General features: G+C 38.2%; 1 protein-coding gene across 3 annotated transcripts in view; it reads right to left on the reverse strand.

Annotated features, from left to right (window-relative positions):
- The window catches only part of LOC140845164 (bifunctional 3'-5' exonuclease/ATP-dependent helicase WRN-like), a 152,502-nt gene extending 143,489 nt beyond the window's left edge, over window positions 1-9,013 (reverse strand). For all 3 annotated transcript variants that reach the window (XR_012123889.1, XR_012123893.1, XR_012123897.1), the window contains exon 1: window positions 8,942-9,013. The gene's annotated coding sequence lies outside the window, so the exon portion shown is untranslated. The remainder of the gene's footprint in view (window positions 1-8,941) is intronic.
- Between the last annotated feature and the right edge of the window lie 3,791 nt (window positions 9,014-12,804).

The raw sequence follows: 12,804 nt of genomic DNA on the forward strand, positions 1-12,804 counted from the left end.
TTTAAGCATACTTTACTGCTTACTCCTACTCCATGATCTTCCTGTGTAAACATTTATTTTTAGTGAGAGAGAACCATAAAGAGGAGTTACTCATTCTTCCACATCACTAATTGGTGTGAATTTTTACACTTTTTACTTTCTTTTCACTAAGGAATATTCAGCACCTTGATGGGGGTGGGGAACAGCATGAGAGAGAATTGAACTGTTGAATGTGTCATTGTACTTGGAAATGAACTTCTGCTGTCATTCCTGTGATCAAATCAAATGAGAAAATTTCACTTTAAACTTCCTGAGACAAACTGCACTTTTCAACCTGCTTGCTGTGCTGTTATGGGTTCCTGGAAGAAATCACAGAATTACAGTAGCAATTGTTAAGAGGAGCTCCTTACAAAGTATCACAGATGATTTATACTTTCCACATTTGCAAGAATAACTCCATTCTTCATTGAAACTTTTGAGGAAGTCCTTGAGCAATTTTGAACTCAATCCTGCAGACATGAGAGGCTAATTAAACATTCAAAATGTGGGTCCTTCTTCTGAACACCCTTGTGGGCCATCTGTGATAAACAGTATCTGTGGCTGCCACAAGGGCATAGCCACGTGGCAGTGATGCGTTTATTCACAATTCCTCTCCCCTCTCTGCTAGATGCACCTGAGGCCTAATTTTTAATTTTTCATTTCTGGGCCTTCTTGGAGCAGACACTGGCAGTTGAGCCAGAATGTATAGGGTTTAATGATGCTCAGAATTGCTTCATGGCCAACAGCCAGAGAAAATAATCCTTGACCTGGATACACTGATCATACTGGACTTCTGAATGGGAAAAAAAGAGAATATTGATTTTTAACATATCCTTCTACTTTACACCCAAATCTCATATATTATCAGTTTGAAAATAACAGCTGTTAGTTGATATTTATACATCCCACTATGAGGTATATAATAACATGTGTTTGGGAGATATTGGAAGTTTTAAGCACTTTTTTTTTTTTACACACTTAAGAACTAATGTGAATGTACAGCCTGAGGCTAACAGGGGAACAATGGTATTTGAAGATGGATCTAATTATTAATAAAAAGGAATGTTCAAGGAAGATTATTATTACTTGATCTGTGGTTTGTATTAAAATTAAATTAATTAGTAAAGGTTTTTTGTTTAATTTTAGAAAGAGTGTTATAACTACTTGAGGCTAGAGGCTATATTCTGACACTTCTAAAAGTATGTATGGATTGCATAGATACAGACCACAGATTTGATGTTATAAGGAATTGGTAATAAATAAGATTATATATGAGAACACTAGATTTCAAACCTATTTTAGATGCTGCAGCACATAAAAGTCCTAGTCTTCCTTCTTGAAGACAGTACAACGTGGATATTTCACACCTAATTTTATCTTGTGAATAAGGAAATATTTTGCTTACAGATAATTCTAAATGCATGATAAATGCATAGCCATAAACTCACATCTTAACAAAAATATAAATTGTTAAAGAAGGCATGATAGGCAATAAAGTATTTTTTACTTTAGAAAGTGAATAAGGACCAAATGGTGGGAGGACAAAAAAGTAAAAGTGGTAATTAGATTTTCAATTACTATAAGAAAAACTCCCAAATGTACAATGGGCATCATTCAGATGTACATTCCGGGCCCTTACATGTGTTAAAGTAACTGAAAGGTAAGGTCTGTCAGTAAAAAAATTTCCCCACCTAGACAATTGCCCTGGCAGAATCTGTCTGATGTAACTATTTTGGAAGTCTGGAGTCAGCTGAAGGCTTGCAACTTCCAAGGAAAGGCTTATATGGTAAACTGAAGTTAATTTCAATTTCAGCTTTTGGTTTTAAGTGGCTTCCCATGGCAGAAAGCCATGTATGTGGCTTTCACACAGCTTGCTGTAGCCAGTGTGCAAAAAGGACCTGTTCTCTAAAGATAGAGGATCTGTGCCCTGATTGCTGATTATTGCTTCTGATCATAGAGGTGCGGATAGAGGTGGACAGCTCCGCTGTCACAAGTTCCTTCCCCTCAGGATGAAGTGACTTCCAGGGGAATTTAAAAGCAAGTGACTTTCTCCCTCCTACATTCCTTTCCTTCTCCCCTATTTGGGAGCCAGACATTAAAAAGTTGGACATTCAAATCAAATACATATACAGGGGAAATTATAAGTCACTGTGATGAAGCAGGGAAAGGCACAGGCTCAGAAAAGATTTAAGATGTTAAGTTTAAATCTCAGGCCTCTCCTTGGCATGGATACAAACTACAACAATCAAAAGCAAAGCAAAACAAAACTAAAAACAAACAAACCAACAGCAAATCCTGACAAAGGGAGAGAATCTAATTATCAGAGTTACCACATTATGATTCAAATGTTTAGTTATCAACCAAAAAAATACAGAAAGTAAAACCCACAAGGCATACAAAGAAACAGAAGAGTATGGCCTATTCAAACAAACAAAAAAAAACCCAGCAGAAGCAGAAACTACCCCTGAGAAAGACGAGGCGGCAGATTCTTTCAGGAGTCTCTGGACCCGTTTGCAGTGTGGTAGTGATGGTGGAGTTCCCCAACACTCAACACCAAGCACTGCTTGGACACCAGCAGGCTATTTCAGAATTCAACTCAGTTCTGATACCATCTACCTGGAGACAGCATCAGATTCCACAGGTTAACTGTACAAGACTATCTCTTCCCCTGCCCTTCAACAATTTAGGTGCCAGTTTCCTACACCCAGGCTATTTTCTACACTTCTGACTGGTTGGGACGAGTTTGGTCTGACCTGGATAGGCAAGAAGTTCTCTCCCTGCAAAGCCTTTGTTGTCTTCACATGGGACCCCTACCTGGGCAGAGTCTGAGCAGTTTTTCCTTGAACTTTATCTTCCCCTTCCCCTGCTACCCCTCTTATCTTTCTACCTAACATAAATAAAGATGTAATTTTGTGACATCAAGAACTGAAAGCAGTGGAGACAGAGCTGTAAAGAGCAGAATTTTTGTATGCTATTGAAATTAAACTGATACAATTCAAATTAGAATGTTATAACTTTAGAAGATTCAATGTAGTCCCCATGGAAACAACAAATAAAATAACTATAAAATATACACAAAAGACAACAAGAAGGAAATTAAAAAGATCAAATAAATATAAAAGAAAACAGTAATACTGGAAATGAGAGACAAAAAACCCATAAGGCACATAGAAAACAGAGCAAAATGACAGATGTGAGTCCTCCTTATCAATAATTACTTTAAATGCAAATGAATAAAATCAATCAGTATAGAAATGGACATAATGGATAAAAAAACACATGATCCAATCATGTGCTCTCTAAAAGTGACTCACTTTAGATACAAAGATACAAACAGATTGAAAGTGAATGGATGGGTAAAAAACATTCCATGCAAATAGCAACCAAAAGAGAGCAGTCTAAACTAATAGACAAAATAGACTTTAAATAAAAAAATGTTTACAAGAGACAAAGGACATTATGTGTTAATAAAAGGTAAAACAAAATAAGAAGATATAACAATTACAAACATTTATGCATCTAGTAACAGACCACCAAAACATATGAAGTAAAAATTGACAGAATTGAAGGGAGAAATAGTTCTATCTACAATAACAGTCAGAGACTTCAATAATCCAGTCTCAATAATGGATAGAACAACTTGATGGAAGATAAGTAAGCAAAGAGAGGACCTGAGTAACACAATAAACCAAGCAGATCTAACAGACAGATACAGAACACTCTACCCAACAACACTATATTCTCCTCAGGTGCACACAGGACATTTTCCAGGATAGACCATACATTAGGCCACAAAATAAGTTTCAACTTAAAAAAAAATTAAGATATCATACAAAGCGTCTTCTTTGACCACACAGGGTGTGTCCTCCTCTGAGCTCCTTTGGGGTGAGGGCCACTTCATAATCATTGGACTTACGTCATATGGCACTCAGCATCTCAGTAAAACATGTTGTTTTGAAAATGATAAGGCCTAGGAAAAAAGAAATTTAAGCGAAGGAAATCTGTTGGCCAGCTTTTTACCTACATTCTGGACCAAATTCCACTGGTGTCTCAGCAAGGACTGTTGAGCTCATTTGTGCCACAAGTGTGTGGCAAAGCACTCTCTGTGGGTCCCATGCAGAAGATGTTGAACAAATCCAAAATTCTGACTATGAGGTCACTTAGGAGGAAGGATACACTCTCAAGTATCTGTGATACAAGTCACTGAATGAAAACTTCCTGAGTGGTCCCAAAGGCAATAGGCCTATAAACAGAATGTCGTTACTAACATGTTACCAATCTGCTGGGAATGGTGCTACACGATGTAGTTGAAATTCAAACAGGAGACATTTTTCATCCTGCAGAAAAAGCACCAGAGAATTTTGCACACACTGTTTTCACTTGAAATTTCTTTAGGTTTTCAGATAGCTCTAGGCCATGTTAGTCAAAATTAAAAAATGCACTGAAGTTTTGCATACATGAGAACCACAGGCTGTTAAGGACATTTGTGTCTTGCAGACTTTACTTATCCAGGAAATGAACTACCAGAATATGTAATGAGACTAGAAGTTATATTTTGGAACTCATTATATGTGTGACTGTCCCTTTTGGAAACCACATTCTCTTTTAGTACAGGCAGAAAAATATGCAAGTTCATATATATTTCATGAATATTTCAATTCAATTAGCCCAAATACTTGGTAAATACAAGTAACTCAAAACTCTCTCTTATAGGAAACAGAGTCAAATCTAACCATAGGCATAAGGCAAGAATGTCAAGGCATTCTGTTGGCTAAGAATGTCAAGTTAAAGTATATAATGACTGTTAACACTAGTCAGACATCATCTAACATTTGATGGGCACCTGTTAGGTGCCAGCCACAGTAAGCAAGTTTTGAAGAATCAGTTTTGCCCTCAGCCCAAAATCTGCAGTAGGAGATCACCATAATCTATTTACATGTGTTCAAAATAAATGGTGCATTTTCTGTTATTTTATATTAATTTTTGTAAATTTTAATTCAAATGATATCTCTTGTGGTAATTCAAAACTTCTTACATCTAATCAAATCATCAATCTTATAAATTACACCTACCAAAAACTTATGCAAAATATACTTAATAATACAACTTTAGAAATCCTACCACTGAAGTAAGATTTGATACTTATGGTAACCACTACCTTTCAACATTGTACTGGAATCCTACCAATGCACTGAGACTAGAAAAAAAGAAACAAGTAATATAAATATTGGGAATAAAGAGGTATCTTTAAGAAAAACGTTTTTGCAGACAACTGCTGGGTGCCACATCAATACTGGCACAAGAAAAAGAATTCTACCACATTGTTTATAAATAGTATATAAAATAGAAATGTTGATGATAATGCTAAATGATGACTAACACTATGTGATTACTATATATCAGGCACTAAGGTAAATGCTTTTCTGGGTTGTTCAATGTAATCCTCACAACACATTCCAAAGAAGTTTTTTCTTGCCATTGTCACTTTACAGAAGAACTGAGTTTTTGAGATGTTAAATACATACTGATTCACTGCTAGTCTGTAGCATAAACACACTCAAATTCAATTGTGTGACATTAATAGTCCATAAACTTGGTCCTTGTGTTTGCTGTATTTCTTCCCCTGAAAGCTTTGATTTTCTTTATCTGTAAAACCCCATCAACCAACAGTGCAATTGGTAAGCCCAGCACTTATCCTGCTCTGATTGTCAGTTAAAATACAAGAGCAGCATTTTTGCATGTTTTAGAGAGATTCTTTACCAGAAACACAACTATCGCTCTCGTGTCTGTCCATGCAAGTATTTGGCTTTAGACACCCCTTTTCCTTGGAACAGAATTACCTGTTTAAAATCAAGACTGAAAACAAATAGACTTAAATTTCAAATATGATTAAAAGGAAAACTTTCTTCTAAACAGATGAAGTACAGAGTTTCTCCTCTAATAATTTATTGAACATCTACCGCCACTCAAAATTGTTTTCTAATGGCCACAGGCTATACAAAACCATTTCTAATGGACCATTAACTTTATAAAATTTTAGTCTGCATGCTTTCCCAAAAGAAATAATTTAATTAACCATCCTTTACTTGTTCCATGAAACTCTTCTTAGATAATCGTATTCACACATATTGTTTTAGCTTCTCGCATTGAAGTTAAACCTTAGATCCATACCTCAAATCCAGTCCTCTTTCTAAAACTCTGTATCAGTATATCCAACTACTCGGGGACTTCTTCAACCTAGGCTACTTAAACATTGTATCTAAAATTAAACACAACCTCTTCCTCTTCACTCATCTCACCTCACTCTTTACTAATTTATTGTATCTACATTGTGATAATATTCAGTATTTATTATTTATTAACCATCTGTTCTTCACAAGAGGACAAATTGGATGACTTGCTTTTAGAACTTTAAAACTGCATATTCGATCAATTTTGAGGCTATTTAATTAGCAGCAGCAACTATGTACTGTAATAAATTGAATTATTTTTTCAAAATACTCTCATACTTGTGCTAATAAAACAGAAACTAAGTCTTTAAGGAATATCCCTGTGCTATTCAAATATTATAACTCAAATAAATGAGATTTTAGAATAACCATAACTTTAAATTGTAACCTGAGAATTACAGAGTTGAAGATAGAGCAGTCAAATAACAATGTTTTAAAGCAAAGACACTAAAGATTAGAACAGGTGTCAATATGTAAATATCAACAACTTAGCTTTTCGATTTTTTTGAAGTACCACTTGATCACATTTCATGTATCATCATAAATTATCATTTTACATTCACAACGTACAACCACAAACACACATCAGTTTGAAATTAATTTTGGAAAAATAATCATTTTCCACTATAGTTTTGTTATTTAAAGCTAGAAGCAAATTGTGATTATAAATAGAAAATATATAACCCTGTAGTGATTTCTCTCTGCTCCAAAACATAAGCAAGTTTTATTACCTTAGAAAATAGTTAAGTTGGAACACTTTGGATGGAGAACATACAAGATTATAGATTTGTATCACTTATAGGAAGAAATGTTTCTAAGCATTTTATCTAAGTATCCCATAAGGAACAAAGAAAGGCTTTAAAAAGGACCATTGTTTTCTACTAATATCATGTAACTTTAGTACCAAAATATTGATAGGTAGATTTTCCTGCACTGAGACTCACCCTACTAACTAAACTCTGTGGCAAAATTCAGGCTAAATTAATTATAAGATTAATTTTCATTCAAGAGTCCTTCACTCACAGAGTTAGTCAATACATGAAACACAAGTGACGGCCTCAGAGTCGGCCTAGTTTACACCTCTGACCATATTGGTTAAAGCCAAAGACCTTCAAGATGTTTTTATTTCGCAGAAGTAACTTAATTTGACAGGTAGTTTAAGGGAGAACCATTTACTGGAATAACTGAACTTTTGTCTAATCACCTGAAAGCCAAGTACAAGGTATATTCAAATTATACCAGGATATGAATCAATGACTTAACAAGAGCCTAAGACTTTCAATGGATGGTCTGAGCGCGCCCCCTTATGGTACTGAGGTTAAAATACAAAGTAACTAAAATCAAACACTACAGAGCTAACTTTCTTTAGCATCCCTTACTATGCAAACTTCTTTTCACTAACCGAAAAAGTTGAGTGCAAACCTAACATTGTTTTGATTCCATGGATCTACGGATAAACAGTTATTTTCAAATTGGAGGGCTCCAGTGTGAAATAATCCCCCACACACTGTCTAAACTGATTTAACACTGAAGCCAACCATCGCCACTCCCATCACTAATGATTTTCTCCCTCTTTCTCTTCTTCCCACCTCCCTGTGTGTTAGTGTGTTAGCGTGCGTGTTAGTGTGGGGGCGTTTGTGTGTGTTAGTGTGGGGGGGGTTAGTGTGTGTGTGTGTGTGTGTGTTTGGGTGTGGATATGTTGGGGTGTTTGTGTGTGTTAGTGTGTTTGCTGGTGTGTGGATGTGTTTGTGGGGGTGTTAGCGTGTGAGGGTGTTAGTTGGGGGGTGTTAAGAGTGTGGGGCTGTTAATGGGGGTGTTAATGCGGGTGTTAGTGGGGTTGTGTCAGCATGTGGGGGTGTTAATGCGGGTGTCAGTGGGGTGTTAGTGTGTGAGGGTGTTAGTGGGGGGGTGTTAAAGTGGGGGGGTGTTAATGCGGGTGTTAGTGTGTGGGGGTGTTAGGGGTGCTAGCGTGTGGGGGTGTTAGCGTGTAGGGATGTTAGTGGGGGGGTATTAGTGTGTTGGGGTGTTAATGGGGGTGTTAGTGTGTGGGGTGTTAGTGCGGGTGTGTTAGAGTGTGGGGGTGTTAGTGTGTGGGATGTTAGTGGGGGTGTGTTAGTGTGTGGGGTGTTGGGGGTGTGTCAGCATGTGGGCGTGTTAGCGGGGATGTGTTAGCATGTGGGGATTTAATGGGGGTGTTAGTGTGTGGATGTCAGTGGGGGTGTGTCAGCGTGTGGGGGTGTTAGTGGGGTGTTAAAGGGGGTGTTAGCGTGTGGGGGTGTTAGTGGGGGTGTTAGTGAGGGTGTGTGGGGGGTGTTGGGGCGTCAGCGTGTGGGGTGTCAGTGGGAGGGTGTCAGCGTGTGGGGGTGTTAGCGTGTGGGTGTTAGTGGGAGTGTGTCAGCGTGTGGGGGTGTTAATAGGGGTGTCAGTGGGGGAGGTGTCAGCGTGTGGGGGTGTTAATGGGGGTGTTAGCGTGTGGGTGTGTTAGCATGGGGGTGTTAGTGGGGGAGTGTCAGCGTGTGGGGCTGTTAGTGGGGGGGTGTCAGCGTGTGGGGGTGTTAATGGGGGTGTCAGTGGGGAGTGTCAGCGTGGGGGGGTGGCGTGAGGGCCCCGCGCCCTCCTCTCCTCTCCAGCTCCCCGGATCCCGGCCCGCCCGGAGGCTCCGGGAAGCAGGGGCGCGGGGCGCGGGCTCTTACCTGGGCTCCGGCGAGGACGCAGCCGCCGAGTAGCAGCCACCCCCAGACGCGGGCCGACGCCCCCGGCGCGGCGCCCGGCCCGGCCGCAGCGCGGAGCGGGGGAAGCTCCGCACGCGCACGTCGGCGGGCGCGGGGCGAACTCGCGGCGGGGCCGCGGCGCTGCTAGGGCGGCGGGAGCGGGGCCGGCGGCCGAGGAAGCCGGGGCCGGGCTGCCAGCACCCGCGCGCCTCGGCCCCGCGTCCTGCGCGCCGCGGCTCGGGCGGGGCTCCGGGGCCAGAGGCTCGGCCGGCCCTCGAGGCGGACCCGAGGGCGACGGACTCGGGGCGCCGCTGCCGCCGCTGCCAGCCTGCACGTCTCTGCTTCCCGGCGCTCTGTCCCGGGTTACAATGCCCTGGCTCTGGGGGCTTCCTGGGTCCTCGGGGAGTGGTCTGAAAGTTCCTTGCCCTCCAGAAGCCCAATGACCACCAGCCACCGAGATCTGGACAGTGTGGTTCAAGGCCAGGCGCGTTCTGCATCTCTGGCTGTGTACTGAACGGTCTCTGCGGCGCTCTAAAGTTCTCTGCCTGTTTCAAAACAGATCTGGGCTTCAATATTTATGGAGTAATGTCAGTTTGCAGCCTAAAAGATTGATCTCGGGTTGTAGACAGTTTTGAATCTCTCACATCTATTAAAGAAGAATTTTAGCTAGATACAGAAAGATGAATTTTATCACTTTGGATGATGCTCCAGATATTTAACGGAATTTAAAAACAAGACTGCTGTTCCCTTACTGCAACATTTCACTGTGATCCATATGCTAAATACCTATTGTGTTTTCTGAAGCTATGCAACATGCCTTATACATGTAAATGGTATGAATCATCTCCAGTTTATGAAGTGATTGAAAGAAATAGAAGATGACTTGTTTAATAATCTTGTATTCTTTGCCAATCTTCATTGGTTAAATATTAGAAGAGTTTTACAAAATTTGTTTGAAACAGAAGGAATGTTTGACAAATACTAAATATTCAAAAGCTGAAAACATAGGGGTGTAATTTACGTTCTGTCATTACTACTACACTGCATATGAACAAGTTAAATTCAAAGCTCCAGGGAAAGGAAAAGTTTATTTTTGACTTGGGTTGAGGAATTTATATTGAAATTACAACTTGCATAATGGAAATCAGTAAAAATAATTTTAAACATTTTCTAATACCGATATACAGAAGATTTTAATATTAATCAACAGCATTACATAAATTTGCTACAACTTCTACAAGATAAATTTGAAGAACCCTTTGTTATATGTAACTTATAGTTGCTTTTCAATTTATACACTACTGCTTTGAATCAAATATTAATAATCCTACATTGGCCCAAGAATTAGGAAACTTAATAGGCACAGATGAGAATGTATTTTTGATGCCAATGTAATACCTAAATTGAGATGTGGTGTAAGAATAAATTACACACCGACTCTCAAAGACTGCATGAAAATAAAAAGAATATACAGTATATCACTAATATATTTTATATCACTATTGTTTAGATACATTAGATAATTTAAATACATTTTTAAAATTAACTTCACTTGTTCTTTTTTACTTTTTAAAATTACATATTTGAATCATATTATATTTCTTTTAGGCAGAACTGTTCTAGTGACAAACTTAAGTTACCCTATATCCTTCCCAAAGAATATCCCTCTCACCACTCCTTTTAAATATTGTACTGGAAGATCCAGTTAATATAGTGAGAAAAGAAAAGGAAATAAAAAGAATAAAGATTGGCAAGGAAAAAATACAGCTGCCTTTGTTTGCAGATGACATGATTGTCTGTTTTTAAAAATTAATACACACAAAAAACCCTCCTGGAAATGATTATAGTAAGGTTGCAGGATGTAAGGTTGACACACAGAAGTCAATCACTTTCCTGTATATCAGGATGAACATGTGGAATTTTAAATTAAAAACACAATACCACTTACAGCAGCATAAAAAAAGAAATGCTTATGTATAAATCTCACAAGTTATTTACAAGATCTATATGAGGAAAGCAATAAAACATTAATGAAAGAAATCAAAGAACTAAATAAATGGAGAGAGATTGCATGTTCAAGGATAGAAAGACTTGATATTATCAAGATATCAGTTCTTCCACTTGGTCTATAGATTCAGTGCAGTCCTACTTAAAATCTCATCAAGTTATTTTGTGGATATTGACAAACCGATTCTCAAATTTTTGTGGAGAGGCGAAAGACCCATAAAATCAATACAATATTTAAAAGGAATAAAATTGGAGGACTGACACTACCTGACTTCAAAACATGCTGAAAAGCTATACTAATCAAGACAGTATGGAATGTGGTATTGGAGAAAAAAATAGATAAATAGATCAGTGGGATAGCATAGAGAGATCATAAATAGATTTCCACATATATATATATATATATATATATATATATATATAATCACTGATAGCTGATAAAGAAGAAAAGGCAATACAATGGAGAGAAGATAGTCTTTTCAACAAATGGTGCTGGACCAATGGGATGGATGTGTAGAGCAAAAAAAAAAAAAGGAATCTAGACACAGACCTTACACCCCTCATAAGAATTCACTCAAAATAGATCATCAACTTAAATGTAAACTTAAAACTATAAAAGTAGAAGATAATGTGGGAGAAAATCTAGATGACACTGGCAATGACTTTAAGGTGTAACATCAAAGTCACACTCCATGAAATAAAGAATCTATAAGTTGGACTTAATTAAAATTAAAAATTCTATTCTGTGAGAGACAATATCAAGAGAATGAAAAGATAAGTCACTAACTTAGAGAAAACTTTTGAAAAACACATCTGATAAAGGACTGTTATCCAAAATATACAAAGAACTCTTAAAACTCAACAGCAAGAAAGCAAACAACCCAACTAAACAAAATGAGTTTTGGTAAGGATCTTAACATACTCTCACCAAAGAAGATCTACAGATGGCAAGTGTACATATGAGAGGATGCGCCACATCAGGTATCAGCAAGGAAATGCAAATAAAAACAATGAACTACAACTGCACACCTACTAGAATGGCCAAAATCCAAAATGCCAAATACCAAGTGCTGGTGACAATGCAGAAACAAAAATTTTCATTCATTGCTAGTGGGGTGCAATATGGTGCAACCACTTGGAAGACAATTTCGTGGTTTCTTACAAAACTAAACATTTTTTACCATATGATATAGCAATTGCACTCCTTTCAACCCAAAGGAGTGGAAAATTTATATCCACACAAAAACTTGCACACAAATGTTTATAGTATCTTTATTCAGAATGTCAGACCTTGGAAGCCACTAAGATGTCCTTGAGTAGGTGAATGGATAAACTGTGATACATTCAGACAATGGAATATTATGCAGTACTAAAGGAATGAGACATCCAGGCTTGAAAAGACAAGGAGGAAACTTACATGCATATTCTTAAATGAAAGAAGTCTGTCTGAAAAGGTTACATACCGTATGATTCTAACATACAAAATGCCGGAAAAGGCAAATCTGTGGAGACAGTAAAAATATCAGTGGTGCCAGGGGCTAGGGAGGTGGGAGGGATGAATAGGTGGAGCACAGAGGATTTTAAGGACAATGAAACCATTGTCCTTACAGTTTTGAGTTTTACATTTAAGTTGATATATGGTATGATACTATAGTGGTAGATGTATGTCATTATAAATTTGTCCAAACCCATCAAATGTACAACACCAAGAATGAAACCTAATGTAAACTACAGGCTTTGGGGATAATGATTTGTGAATGTAGGTTTATTAATCATAAAAATGTAGCACTCTGGTGGGGGATATTGATAATGGGGAAATTTATGCATGTGTGGGGAAG

Source organism: Manis javanica, chromosome 12 (assembly GCF_040802235.1).
Source record: "Manis javanica isolate MJ-LG chromosome 12, MJ_LKY, whole genome shotgun sequence".
Lineage (NCBI taxonomy): Eukaryota > Metazoa > Chordata > Mammalia > Pholidota > Manidae > Manis > Manis javanica.